Raw genomic sequence first — 16081 nt, forward strand, 5'->3', positions numbered from 1 at the left:
TCAAAAAAGTGGGCGTTTACTGCCAAGTCTTAAAGGGGAAGCAGCACCAAAACCTCAAGGAAGATATTCAAATAATAAAAAAGGCATGTCATGACCCCTTTAACCTCAGGAACCACCCCTTTTTATTTGACACTTTCACTTATGGATTAAATTAATCATGGTTGACTGAACAGTGAATTTCTACAATGGCATTGTAAACTGTAAATGTTTGCATTTGAATGATGCCGCATCCATGCCCTAAGGTGTCCAAGTCGAGGATGACATAAAAAAAACATTACTGAGTGCACCTTTAAATACATTCTTACGACAGGGGTATTTTTCAGGTCGGGGCATGCTGTCACATGCCTTTTATATGTCATAAATATAGACATTTTATCAATGATGATATTTGTTGTCCAAAATTTTTTATATATTTTTGTAGATTACCTTTTCCATTTTTGTTGTTTCATGAATAGTTTTGTACCTCATAATTATATTACATCCTAAATTTAGCTTTGCTTTGTAATATTATAGTTTCATATTAAATAAAAAGTTAATCAAATTTAAAACAATATTGATTGTAAAATGTAATCCAGCAAACTAGTTATGTCATCAACAACTGTAAACTGATTTTTAGTTCGTTCTGAACAGAAAGAGTATTTTTCCATACCGTTTCCGGCGTTCTGCTGCTCCATTTCCAATTGGTAATCAGGTAGAATTAAATGAAAGAATGGTTAATACAATTTAAAAAAAAAAAAATTTATATGACAGTAGGCCTACTCTGTGCTAAGGGTGGGTGATATACCAGTTAAAGTGATACCAGACCTCTCAAAGAAAAAAAGGAAATCTCAAAATAAGGAACCAATTCCCATGTTGGGGAATTACCAGCAGAGCAGTCATAACAAGCAAAGTATACAGCAGCCTACTTAAAACAACAACATTTCAATAAATGTATTTTTAATATTATATATATCCCCAAAAACATTTCAAATATTTAAAAATGCATCTGGCCATCTAAAATCATTAATAGCCAATAGCTCTCTCCTGCATGCATGCACACACTGCTTGGGCATGTTTGGACTAAATGTCATCTTATGCGGGCCGAGTTATTTTATTTTAAACATTTAATATGTTTTTATAATTATTTTATTATTTTTATTATTTGTATTTATTTATTTATTTTAAATTACAGAAGCATGTGCCATATTGTCTCCTGCCTGGCTGCGAATGATTGATAGCTCCTCTAACCCATAATTCTTTGCTGTGCATGTGTCATTGCACAAGATTGCACATGATAGAGGGTTAGTTGTTTATACTAGGCTGACTTTGGCAGAGAACTGCATTATACTGTAGTTTTCCATTCCAGCAGGATTCAATATAAAAGTGTTACACAAAATAATTCAGTGGTTGAGATTATCTAATACAGTTATCATTGTTAGCTTTTACATCAGTCTTTAGTTTGGGTAACTATGTATAGCTGTTACATTGCATTCTTAAATTCCACCATTTGAGACTTACAAAAAGCAACCTGCCCAGGGTGAAAAGGATAACAAATCTTAGCCTTGAATTAGTCTTGCGGTTAAACAATAATTAATGCCAATCACAATCCAGACCATTATGTTCATAAACGAATTATCTGTTCTGGAATAATAACTTTTAAGAGATTCATCAACTTTCTTATCATTTCTGATGTCATTGGGTGTTTCTGTGATGGTTTTGCCATTCTGCAGAAATCCATGGTTTATGGCTTCATTCACTTGATTCAGCTCAAGGGCAGAATCACTTTTCGAGCTCTGCCCCACCTCGAAAGCGTAGGTGTCGCTTGCTATGAGTGATATAGCCTCCTCCCCTCTTCAAAATCACTCATCTCATTGATTAAATCCAGCTCTGACTGATGAGTAATACATTCATCTGCAAAGTTACAAAATTCATATCACTGCAATTACTACTGAGATGGGAATTATAATCACTCCGTGGGTAATTAATAATCTGTAAACAATCCCCTAATTAATCATAATCATAAGGTTTGAGAGGCTGAGCGTAACAGTGACCAACCTCTTTTTAAAAGCTTTGATTCTGAAAGTAATTTGCCCATAAATTTTTTCCTTTAAACTGCAACCTGATCTCACAGAGTCGCATTACTATACTTATATTGTTACATTGTCATGCCTTGTTGCATCACAGCAGTTTCTTGTTGAAATAAACACTAGAGCTACAACAAAGACTTTTATTCACTTCTCACACAAATCATGAGTAAAATGGCAGATTATCAGGTTATAAACATGTACTTTCTGCACTGTTCAACACACAATGCTATCTAAAAATGGATAGTTCACCCCAAAATTAAAATTCTCTCTTAATTTACTCACCATAATGCCATTACAGATGTATATGACTTTCTTTCTTCTGCAGAACACAAATTATGGTTTTAGAAGAATATTTCAGCTCTGTAGGTCCATACAATGCAAGTGAATGGGTGCCAACATTTTTAAGATCCGAAAAGCACATAAAGGCATCATAAAAGTAATCCAAACAACTCTAGTGTTTTAATCCATATTTTCTGAAGTGATATGATAGGTGTGGGTGACAAACAGATCAATATTTAAGTCCTTTTTTGCTAGAAATTCTTCTCCCAGCCCAGTAGGGGGCAATATGCATAAAGAATGTCAATCACGAAAAACACAAGAAGAAGAATGTGAAAGTGAAAGTTAAAGTGGTGATTGACTGAGCAGGGAGAAGAATTTATAGGGAAAAGACTTTGATTTATCCACTGGAGTCGTATGGATTTATTTTATGCAGACATGCTATTTTTGGAGCTTAAAAATGTTGGCACCCATTCACTTGCATTGTATGGAACAAAAGAGCTGAGAAATTCTTCTAAAAATCTCAATTTGAGTTCAGCAGAGGAAAGCATGTCATACACATCTGGGATGGCATGAGGGTGAGTAAATGATGAGAGAATTTTCATTGTAGGGTGAACTATCTCTTTAAGACATATAAACATTTTTACTATAGTGCATGACTTATAAAGCGATACATTTTAAAATTTCATTACATAGCCAACTACATTTTTTCAGTGTGATCAAATTGTGCAGTAGCTCAACTAGAGCATTGCATTGAGCATTGCATTGTGATGAAATGGACCAGAGTACAAGTCCTGAAGTGCATGCAAGTTGACAGGTGTGCTGAAAGTGTCTCAGAAGCACCACAAAAGGACATGGTTGCTTCAGCAATTGTGTTTTTCATCTCACATTTGCTTTTATGACACTGTTGGATAGGTTTAGGGTAGGGAGGTAGGTTTTGTCCATTTAAAATACTCTTCTAGAAAAAATTAACCCTCTTTTAGTGCCACACAATGGACATTTCACCTTGGAACTGCCATGGTATGTGTAATGAACTACATTATATCATTTTACAAATATATTGCCACAGTGACGTGATTTTCATTAAAAAAATATATATATATATTTCAGTAAAAAGTTCTAAGCCATAAATAAAACCAAAAGAAATGCAAGCATAGACACATTTTATATTCAAATATATTTCTAAGCATTAAGCATAATTCCAGAGCTGTAGTGTATGTAAAAAAAATTTTGTTCAGAAATAGTTCTAACATATTTCCTGTATTAGTAGTTCACGTAGTATTTCAACAAAATGACTGAACCAACCCAACATTAATCCCTATTATAAATCACACCACTCCCTCCATTGCCATTACCTGGGTATTTGAGGAAATGTCTGACAGTTGCAAGCCCTTCCTCCTCATCTGACTGTCCAGTAGTGGCTTTATTCTCAGATATGTTTTTTTTTTTGTTTTGCTCAGGATTGAATCCCTCAACAAATTCACCATCCACAATTTTTCCATCTGTCTCTTCATATTCTTTTTTTTCTTCTTCATATCCTCCACTGTGACCTTTATATGTGATGACTTCTGAGTTGCATCCCTGTTCTGTTGTCGGTTGAGTTAAAGTGACACTGTTCTCAAAATCTGGGCTGTTCTTTGATAACTTTGAAGAAGGTCATGAGCATTCCTGACTGCATGACATCACAGCTGAAAAGTTATTAGTGAAATTAGAATCATGTTCAAACTCTTCTTCTCTAATGTCATCTGGTTGGGAATCGCTTTGAATGCTCAAATTGGAAAAATATGACTTGAATTCTGTCCTGAATTGTTGGTAAGCTTATTCGCATGTCTGTGATCAGATGTGCGATATCTGTAAAGCTCATCAGAGGCTCATTTTCATCTCTATTGGTTGATATTCTTTTGGATAGAGATGTTTGACTGTATTGAGATGGTTCGTTAGAATGGGATTCTCAGAAGGGTGGTGCATGTTGTGAGAAAAGTGTCTCAGCAAAGTATTCATCAATGTCTTTGTCTGCAATGGAGGGATGTTCCTCCAAAAGAATAGCCTCCACAGTGTCCTCTGTCTTGATTAATATGAGTTTCTTTTATCATTCTTAATCTCCTCAATATTCTCTTCATCTACTGCCTCGTTCCTCACTATAATCTCTCTTTGTGGCTCTTTCTTCAACAATCAAATTTCTTGTCCCTTCTACATCCACATTTGTCTTTTCTTCGCTCTTCTGGTTCATCAAAGTCTGGCCGTTTTCCTCCTGGTTGTTCTCTCTCTCTCTCCTTACTGTCTTTTTGACTCTCACAGTTTTTCATGATGCTCCCATCTTGTTCTTTTTCATTTTCAAATTCCTCCATGATGTTCTCGTCTTATACTTTTTTGCTCTCAGATTTATTCAGAATGTCTTCATCTTGTTCTTTTTCACTCTCAGATTCTTTCATTCTTTTTACATTCTTTACACTCTCATGTGCTTCCATGGTGTTCCCATCTTGTTCTTTGTCACTCTTTGAATTTAACAATGAAATTATTATTATAATTATTATTATTATAACCCTGCTGAAAAAAAAAAAACAGCCTATGCTGGTTTGCTGGTTTAAGCTGGTCACCCAGCCTAGTCAGTTGGCTCAGGCTGGTCAGTTGGCTGGTTTTAGAGGGGTATTGAACTATTTTTATCTGATCAGGCAGAGAGACCAGCTGGCCTCCCAGCTAAACCAGCTGACCAGCTAAAAAAGTGATATATATATATATATATATATAAATTATGTTTTTATTTATTTTTTTATTATTATTATTACCCTGCTGAAACATCCCCCCCAGCCAAATAGGCTGCTATAATGCTGGTTTTAGTTTTTTTTTTTTTTTTTTTTTTTTAACAGGGCTATTATTATTATTATTATTATTGTTGTTGTTGTTTATGTCACTGAGTGACAGCATCAAATACTGGCCCAGTGTGCAACTGCACCCGTCACAAAAACATGAAGACTTTTTTGTTCCTCATATTTTTGTTTTGGTGGCTACATACGTCAAATATTCCACAGATGTGTCATGCTACATAGTGTGTGACTTGAGAACGTTTACAGGCCATATTTTTTCTGAACAGCATTGAAAGTGTATTTTGAATTATTTATATTTAAAAATATATATTTTTGTCGCTATGAAAATGAAGTCATTATTATTACTATTATTACCCTGCTGGAAAAAAAAACAAACAAAACTTATCTAATCTAGTAGGCTGGTCTTGGCTGATCCTGGGCTGCGTTTCCCAAAATCATCGTAAGTAGATAGTAGAAACCATTTGTGCCAATGGTCTCTACGATCATCTTAAGATTGCAATGCTTTTGGGAAACGCAGCACTGGTCAGTTGGCTGGTTTTACCCATGCGTATTTAGGGGTGGGGTTTATTGTTATTCAAGTTTGCAGAACTCACAGCAGCTTTCTCCTCTGAATTAGAGCGTGAATATCGAGCTTTCATTTTCTTTTCTTCATGCTGTCTTTCCTGGTGCTCCTGACATATATACAGTATAATACAGATTAAGGACACATACATATACTCAGTGTTAGGTGTAATGCATTACTAAGCAGTTAATTACTGTAATTAAATGACTTTCAATGAATAACTCTTAATTGTTCAGTAATTTAATCACAGTTACTTCTGATGTAATTGTGTTAAATACTGTATTGACTCTAGAACAATTCTACATAAAATAGTGAATTTAAAATCGAAATTTAACGTCTAATGTTAAATTGTATGTTTTCTAATTTAACACTGCCCCCTTAAAATCTTTGGCCAGTTCATGAATAATTTATTTGATTTTATATGATTTATTTGAAAGAATTAAAAGAACAGTTTCATGTCTATCCTTGTGTTTTTCAGGGTTGGTCAGGGTTTTAGAAAGTAATTAGTAATAAGTAATGCAAATACTTACTTTTTAGAGTAACTTACCCAACACTGCATATACTGTACATATACAGTGCATGCACATCATACATACCCATTTTATTCTCTCTTGTCTGTGTGCCTCTGCCTTCATTTAGGCCTGTATCTTCCTATAAGAAAATATTAATAGTAAGAGTTCACCTTTGACTTTATTGTAATTGTATATTCAGATTTTTCACATAGGTTTTTCAATATTTATGTGTATGATGCATGTGATTGTTTGATCGACCTCTGCTTCTGAATTTTCTGATCTTTTTCATTAATTTTCCTCTCTCCATCGCCTCTCTTTTCCTGACAGTCTCTCTCTCTCCCTTTGTCTCCTGTCCTCTGCTGCCCTCCGCTGTTCCTCGTTTTTTCTATCCTCCTCTTCTCTCTGTAAAATACATTAAGAAAAGCAGATCTCTACATCACTCATCAGACCCAACCAATCAATCTTGACATGTCATGATGCATAGGCTGATGATATCGAAACTCGTATGGATAATTCACCCAAAAATGACAATTATGTCATCATTTACTCACCTTCATGTTTCTCCAAACATGTATGACTTTCTTCCGTGGTACATAAAAGGAGATGTTAAGCATAATATAAGCCTCAGTCACCATTCGCTTCCATTGTGTGGAATAAAAAGATGCAGTGAAAGTGTATGGTGACTAAGGCTCCTTTTGTGTGTCACAGAAGAAAGTAAGTCATACGGGTTTGGATAAACATGAGGGTGAGTAAATGTTGATTTCATTTTTGGGTGAACTTTCCTTTTAAACCATAAATATAAAAACAAACAGCCTTCATACTATGCAGTAACAATGCAAATGCGTAGGTGAAAAAGAAACACAACAACTCACTGCGTACCTCTGGTTGTACCCAGAAGGAATCTCTCTGGATTCTCAGAATCTCAGCTGCTATGATTGGTCTTGTAATTTGTGCCCTGGAATAGTGAAGAGTATTTCTCACATTCTTGATGATCAATTATTTGATATAATATGGACATGAATGTTTTTTAGGTTGAAGGTGCACTCAGTAACTGTTTGTTCATGTCATCTTGGACTTACTGTGACGCATAGTGTTGTGGATGCAGCATCATTGAAAATCAATAGTTTTCAATTACAGATGCCATTGTAGAAATTCACTATTCACAATCAGTCATGATTAATTTAATCCAAGAGTGGAAGTGTCCAATAACAAGACGGTTACTGAGATTAAGCGAGTAGTATTCAGCTGGTCAAGTGATTCTAAAATGGCAGCCCCCATGAGCGTGCCCCTCCCACTTTTATAAGGTTACTGATATGACTAGAGTCCTCAACTCATGTGAGTGGTCATGATTTTATACATATGTTTCAAAATTGCAATTCCTTTCTTGAGTAAAACTTTTTTAATAGGGAAAACATTACTGAGTGCACCTTTAAATGTATATATACTGTCTGTTTAAAGGAAAGTGTATACTTTCAGATTCTTTAACTGTTTACAATTTACTTAAATATTTCCAACAAATTTATTCACCCTTTAGCCTTATTGCAATTCACGTACATAGTCCTGCTGTGTGACTAATGGATTTTTTAAAAGTAAAAATTCTCCATGTAGTCTCTCAATTAATATGAGAAAAATTATTGTAATTATACAATAATAAGAATAATGCCATTAAAAATGTCACACTGCAAGACACTACTTTCGCTGCTTAATGTGTTATGCCAATTATACAGTATCTTTCTGGAGAAACAGGGAGAGAATTAAAGCAGAAATTTGCAACATTTTTAGAACTGAACAGAACTGAAATGGCATGCTTTTAAACTTTAGACATAAGATATATTTTTTTGTCCAAAAAAAACAAAACAAAAACAAACATGTTTATCATAACATTGTAAACATAGACAAAGTTATTTATTAATTATTGCAATAACTTCTTAAAATATAGGGGGTTATCTGTAAAATGAGACTGTAACAGTGTAAGGACGGGCAAGGAGGAGGCAGGAACCAGCTGAACAGTCAACGTAAAATACATAAGGACACAAACACACATGCAGCACGCACGCCTGCCCGCCCGCCTGCCTGCCTCTCTCGTCTCCAGGCCCCCCTTTATCTCGCTCTCCTGCTGATCATCTGATTCATCGCCAGCGGTGCTCCATCACGGCCTGGCCACGCCCTCCTCCTCGTCAAATTCCTCCCCTGCCCAATTCAGGCCGGGGCACTACCGGACTGACCTATTCCCCCCCCCCATCTCTGGAGGGGAGACACTGCCCTTCCAGCCGTTCCGTCAGCCGGTGGTCCACCCTGCCTCCTGGGAACCTGGGGGAGAGATGAGGGGAGGTGTAGGGAGAGGGAAAGGGCGGACGGGAGACACAGAGAGAAAGACTTGCCCGCCGGTTCCCGGACACGCTGTCGCCTGGTCCCAAACTGCCCCTCAACCTTTTGGCGGATGACAGCTCGCTCTTCCCCCGGCAGAGAGCCCTCCGATCCCTGGCAGATGGAACCGCTCCTCCCCTTCTTGGCAGTTGGCAGCGGTTCCTATGGCTCTCAGCAGCCAGCAGCGACCCCTCCGTGCCCAGGCAAACGGCCGTGGCTGCTCCCCTTGCGGACAGCAGTGGCGAGGACTCCACGACAGCGCATCCCACCTCCCAGGTTTCGGCACCACTGTAACAGTATAAGGATGGGCAAGGAGGAGGCGGGAACCGGCTGAACAGTCAACGTAAAATAATGATATAAATAAACTTAAAACAACATAAAACATAAGGACACAGACACACATGCAGTGCGGCGGTGTGTGTGTGTGTGTGTGTGCTCTCTCTCTCTCTCTCTCTCTCTCTCTCTTTTCAACTGGTGTCTCGGGCCCCCCTTTATCTCACTCTCCCTCTGATCATCTGATTCAGTGCCGGCCGTGCACCCTCACGGCCCGGTCATGCCCTCCTTATCATCACAGAGACCATTTTTAAGAAATTAGTCCACTGTATGTGTGAACAGGGAGCTTTTAAATTTGAGTGTGAAAAATTTCAAGCGGCAGCCCAAAAAAATCCTGCAGAGTATAAGTGGTTAAATCATATTATGTATTATGATACTGTACACAGCTATTTGAATGGGCAGAAGGAAATTATTTGCTATAAGTGTCAAAATAATTCAAGGTTACTAAAGCCTGATCCCTTGTGGCAAGAAAACTAATTGTGAGATTTCTGTACCACAACCTCCCCTCTGTCTTCCTGCCTAAAGCTATGTCTCCCTCTCCGCTCCTGCATCATCACTGCAGCCTTACAGGGCAGTGTGCAAATCCTCTCTTCTGTGACTTCATCCACATTGTGTGCAGGAAGAAAGATATTAACTTCCTTAAGGATCGGAGACAAAATTTAAGACTTAAATTAGATTTTTTTTTATTTATTTTTTTTTTTTTTATTTATAATCAAATTTCATATCCTTTTAGTCAGACTTGCTTTCAAAACAAGAATGAGTAATATGCTGATTCTAATCACATGTAACGGTTTAACAGCTTGAATGGCATTTATAGCATCAGCAGTGACACAAATGAAACATAGCTATTTATTTATCTTTTCAAATGCACAGGTTGTGTAGGTTTTTGTACACAGTATACCAGAGTTAAATATTTCGATTATTAAACTTTTTTTTTTTACAGTTTTTCTGATCTGACCCCTAAAATTATGTAGTCAGGTTGATTCAGTCATATTAAATAATATTTGTACAAAACCAAAATCAATTAACTTGTTGATGTTACCATATGAAGCAGGTCTTGTTTTACAGTATGAACTGATGTCTGCTTTCTTTTAACCAATACAAAGTCTGTATTGTCCCATAATCTCTCTGGGAAGTGATTTACCTTAAAGAATGCCCTAATTGCTGGCAAATGACTGGCACACTCAGCTTTGCGGTACTCATCCTCCTCTTTGCCAACCTGAAAATCAACACAAAGCAAAGAGGCACTGAGTTTGAAGGTAGGCCTTAAAATACATCCACAGTTACACCTCCAATTCAGTTCACCTGCTATCTGAAGCTAATTGGCTAATTGGCTAATTGGCTTGACATAATTTTCTGGAATTTTAAAGCTGCTTAAAGGCACAGTTAACTTAGTGTATGTAAACTTCTGAACCGCTGGAATTGTGATATAGTCAATTAAAAGTGAAACAATCGGTCTGTAAACAATTGTTGGAAAAATTACTTGTGTCATGCACAAAGTAGATGTCCTAAACGACTTGCCAAAACTATAGTTTGCTAATATTAAATCTGTGGAGTGATTAAAAAAATGAGTTTTAATGACTTCAGTATGTAAACTTCTGACTTCAACTGTATGTGATATTCAATCCTAAATTCCATGGATTTTATCCATACGTTAAAAGTGAGGTGAAAATGTTCTTAAACAAATGCCAACTGAAGATCATGCATATGTGTTTTTTTGTGTTTGGTGCTCATGCACCGGTACGCCAGTACAGTATTCACAGTTATAGCCTGTATGGCTCATGCAGTATTCCTTATTTTCCGCTGTAACGGACTATTTATTGACTGGCGCTGGTTTCTGTGTGCATGTCAATTAGAAAGTAATTTTTAGGCTGACGAGATAACGGAGCACAGATATTTGGAGCGAGGAGGAGAGGCAATCGTTTACAATCCTTCAAAGAAATGACTATGAATCAATATACAATTTTCATCAGTTCATCAGCCTCTTGTTTGCTATTGTTGATGGCATAAATTAATATGACATAATTCCTAAAATGCAGAGTAATCAATAGATCGAGCAGATGCAGACGGCTTGCATAAAGCAACAATGAAATAATCTATTATTAATCATGCAGAATAATAACTCACGATGGTGAGCTGTTATGGCAGAAACCGGGAGACTAAAAGTGCATTCTCTTGGTTTTTTCGAGAATTACCCGTTGCATACAAGCACATGACTTATGAATGAATGATTGAACGAGCAACATGGGGTTTTGTATTCTGTCTCCCAATATTAGGATATTTGAAAATACCTTTATATTACATCTTTATAACTTTTGTGAGAATTGGAGTGTAATTTACAGTTAATTTACAGTAGACAACGCTGTTGGTGTTTATAACCCATATGTTGGATTATAAATTAAAATGTTTATATTACAACACTGATACACTCATTTTCACTCTATGGTGATATAAGAAATTAACATATTTTATAATTCATATAATTCATAATTCACTTCTCTAAGCATGCGTTATAATGAAGGCTTTGTGAAATTGCACAACTTTTTGATTTACAGATTTGAATGACAGCACACACATCAACACAGTTTTTTCATCAGTCCATGCGACTCAGTCCTACTACATCTGTTTGCAATGAACCGTGAGGTACAACAATTTCATATCACTTACGAGCCACAGTACTATAATACAAATAATTGGGCTACACTATTTTAAAACGTATCTCCTAACATGTACACCAATAAAAGATGACTGAGCCAATGAGAGTAAGTCATGGGCGCCACGCCCACATCTAGTCGCCAGAGGTCGCTGTCGCTCGTGTTGCCGGATGATCTCTCTCATTGAGATGATGATGAGATCGCTTTGTCGCTGGAAGTCGTTGCATGTGTGTACGGGGGCTTAAGTCTACACTATAGCCCGCAGCATAGAAAAACAATAACGGACACACTCCTGTCTGTGAGCACATGCACACACTCATTCATTTAATATTGTGACACTTCGACTCACTCTTGTCTTTCCCACTTGTTATATTCATCTCAGATTGTGTGATAGTTTGTCTTAAAGAGCAAATAATCATACTAATTAAGACAAGGAAGGGCGTTTACTGAGGAAATGGGCGGAGGTCAGGGAGGGGGTTGCTGTTTGGTCATTAAGACAGACATTCTGAAGCATAATTTCTCCACATTTAAACACTAGCACAAGGTCTGAGTACTTTGAATTATAATGTTCCCATTTAGGTTTATTAAATCAAAATGCTTCTCAAATAAAAAAATTAAAAGATGGGTACATGGTCTAATGAGAAGTGTTTTTACCTTATTAGTTTAAGCTTGCGTTTAACACTCCACACACGCACGCGGGCCTGCGCGCGCACAAGCGCAGTGAATTGTTGCACAGTATTTATTTTCTTTCCAATGAAATACTGCATTAACATAATATTGTGTGTAGTTGTTATCATGCATAAATTATTAATTATTTTGACAGATCTAATAAGGCAGTGGAAAATTGTCTTTTGTTAAAGACCTAACAAAGCCTCCTTTAAAACAGCGTAGCAGAGTGGCGCAGCGGAAGCGTGCTGGGCCCATAACCCAGAGGTCGATGGATCGAAACCATCCTCTGCTAAGAATTTTTTTTCTCTCGCTACACCAAGTGTGATGCAGTCAATATGATATATTGATGTATATATGTTTATGATAATCAATATTCACCTTAAAGCTCGTACTACTTAATTATTTCAAGTGTGATCGCGTAATGTACACTAAATATGATGTGCCTCATTCACACCGAAGGCTTTTTTGCATCCGTCCATGCTTTTTTCAGCGTCTCGCGCCGGAGCGCCGTGTTGTTTAGACGAACTGTCAAGTTGATTACAACTTAAGCTGTTAAAAACGCGTCTGGAGACACTTGCATTCGTAAAGCCCGGTGAGCTTTTATAACACAAGGACACATTCGGTTTGAACAGCACCTATATTCAGTAAATACAATCAGTTTAAAGTTGCACTCAGTAACTTTTATGTTTGTGTTATCTTGGACTTACACTGACACCTAGCGGCTTGGATGCAGCATAATTTAAAATCAATAGCTTTCAGTTTCAGATGCCATTGTAGAAATTTAGGATTCACAGTCATCCACAATTACTTTAATCAATGAGTAAAAGTGTCAAATATCATGGTTACTGAGATTAAGCCAGTAGTATTCGGCTGGTCATGTGATTCTAACATGGCAGCCCCCGTGTGTGGACCCTCTCAATGTAGAATAAAACAGCTTTTATAAGGTTACTGTTATGACTAGAATCTTCATTTTAATGTGAGTGGTCATGAGTTCCCATATATATTGCAAAATTACAATTCATGTCTTTAGGAGTTTTTAATGAGGAAAAAATTACTGAGTGCACCTTTAAATATTTAATTTTATTTAAACTTAAATTGAAGACACAGTCACATGTCTTTAAATAACATTCTCTGTGTTGCGCCATATGAACGTTGTCTACCCTCTCACACTGAATTTACCATGAATGATGCACAGATTTCATAATCTAATTTAACAACGAATAAAAAATCATAAAAGTTTGTTGAGGAACGTGGATTCAGGATATCTTCTTTTGCCAAAAGTAGATGCAAACTGTATGTATCCAGATCAATTTCCCTCATCGAGTTCATGATGCTCAGTTTTTGAAAGGTTATTTTTAACACTCAACAAAATAATGCAGAACAAAATAATTTGGAACTGAAAATCCCCTTTATTCAGTTAATAAACTGAATAAAATTCTAATTAAATGGAACACCTCAATGGTTTTTGTATTAATTATGAAAAGCTACAAATAATTATAAATAACACAAGTTTCATGCTGGCTTTCTCAGACATTAAAATAGCTTATCTTATTCTATTGGATTTTAGAATCCAGTATTAAGCCTTTGCAGCAATTTAACAAATATAGTTATGCATATAGGCCTAATTTACAAACCTACTACATTGCTGAATAAAATAGGTTATATATTTCACTTCTATAAATTACAGGAGAGCATAACTACATTTCTAAAACATAAGAAATTCAAATTGTCCTTATTTGCAATTGCTGGTTGATCAATGAATGCACTAGTATACAGTAAAAAAACAAACAAACAAACAAACAAACAACAAAATAGGCCTACCATTAAAAAGTCGAATGACGGTGCATCTTATTTTACAAATAAATCCAATAATTTCAATGCTTTTTAATTTTTTCATTCTTATAGGGCTTCTATAAATGTATTTAATTCCTTCTTAAATACTATAAACAGTGGGGAGATTTGAAAAATCTGCATTAATGGATAAAGTGTTTTGCCAAAATTTATCCAAAAATTTAAAAAGCAATCCTCTTTATGTTTACCATATCTTATGTCTTCAAAGAAGAAAATAACAACAATCACATCTTTTTATATTAACCAATCCTGCACTTGTTTCCAAAAGTCAGCTGAATATTCACATATAATATTTTTCCATAGTCTCTGTAGAAGAATTTCCCCCAAAGCAGTCAGGACATCGCTCTGATGCGAAACTGGATGTACGTCCTTAACAGTTTTGTCATTAAGCCATTTGAAGTCGGTGCAAATTCTTAAATTGCCAGTCCTCTTCCACACAAGAACTAAGGGAGAAGTAAATTCACTACTGGACTTGCGAATGATGTCCTTCGCCTCCATTTCATCCAATGTATCCTTCAGTTTGTGGTAGTGGGCAGGAGACAGTCTGCAATAGGGCAGCCTGAATGACCAGTCAACCGTTAGCCTGATGCGATAGCAGAACTTACTTGCCTCATATTTTCATATTTTTCAATGAGATCGACAAGTTTCTCCTTCCACTGTGAAGAAACTTTGCAGCAGTCAAGCAGTATGGTTCTGAGCCCCAGCTTCTCCAACTTTTCATTCATATCACCTGTATTGCTATACACATTTGTGGCTGTCAGACTAAAGTGCGAACTAGTTCTTCTCACTCTTCCACATTTTGGTGAACAGTCAGAGTCTCAGAAAAACCATCAAGTCCTTCAGACCGATGCATAGAAAAACATCAGCTACCTTTGCATTTCTGCACACGGTTATTTCTGCAGTGTGGCGAGCAGGGGCCGAGCGGCATCTGGGCAGAGCGAGGCCGGGAAGATAAGTGGTGAATGAGGTCCACCTGTGTGCCACACCGGTCTCGCGTTCCAGTGAGGGGTGGCGGGAGTATTTAAGGAGAGGAGACAGCAGCAGACGAGAGAGAGAGACACACGAATCTGACTGTGTGTAGTGATGAGCTGAAAAGCCAACAGAGTTTATGTGTAGTGAAGCTGAAAAGCACAACATAGTGTGAAGCAGTGTGTTATTGTGTGCGACTAAAAAGTGCAACAATAAATGTCTACGTGTTTTGTCAAGCCGGCCCCAGCTTCCTCCTTTCCACGAACTGTTACATGCAGAAGTGGGGTTAATTATCTTTATGGATAGCCACCCACCCCCCACAATGGAGAAACTGTTTGTCCCACCATTACTCTGTTGTTCATACATGATGATGCACACGACTCTACGAGAACAGTACTACCTGCCGAAAATACAGAACTTGTAGGTAAGCGACCCCACACCAAATGTTCAGTCATTGGCTGAAATGTCACTGCACTCTTCAATTTCAAAGTTCCAAACTTATCTGGGATGGATTTCCCTCCCATCTCTCAAGATTGGACAAAAGTTGATGAAACTGGCTATGGTCTTCCAGGCATGGTGCATCAGGCTGACTCATAACATGGCAAAATTCATTGCTGGACTTGAAATGTTTGATTAGAGGCTTTAGCACATTTGTTCTTAAAATAAGAGGGTCAATCTGTCCCTCAACAAACTTGACTGGGACCATAAACTTGTATCCACAGACTTCAAGTTTCAAGTCACACATTCCCAAAAGACTGCTCTGCCCCCCTCCCCCCCCAACACACACACACAACCCACTAGAACTACATCTGATGGAGACAGAAAGTCATCTGCTATCACACCCACTTGTTTCAACAGCAGTATCACTTCTGCACTGAGGGTAGTGGCTATCGATCCTGTGTCCATTATTTCCTTCAACTCAACCATGTCATGCACTAGTATATTAGTGTGAAACAGACTATCACTTTGTGCTGTTAATATTGTGCTTTGCATGATC

General features: G+C 37.1%; 1 non-coding gene across 1 annotated transcript; it reads left to right on the plus strand.

Annotated features, from left to right (window-relative positions):
- Positions 1–12484: 12484 nt before the first annotated feature.
- On the plus strand, positions 12485–12556 carry trnam-cau (transfer RNA methionine (anticodon CAU)). Its single transcript has one exon. It is a non-coding gene; the product is annotated as a tRNA-Met (tRNA).
- The last annotated feature ends 3525 nt before the right edge of the window (positions 12557–16081 follow it).

The sequence above is a fragment of the Myxocyprinus asiaticus genome, chromosome 40, assembly GCF_019703515.2.
Source record: "Myxocyprinus asiaticus isolate MX2 ecotype Aquarium Trade chromosome 40, UBuf_Myxa_2, whole genome shotgun sequence".
In the NCBI taxonomy this organism is placed as follows: domain Eukaryota; kingdom Metazoa; phylum Chordata; class Actinopteri; order Cypriniformes; family Catostomidae; genus Myxocyprinus; species Myxocyprinus asiaticus.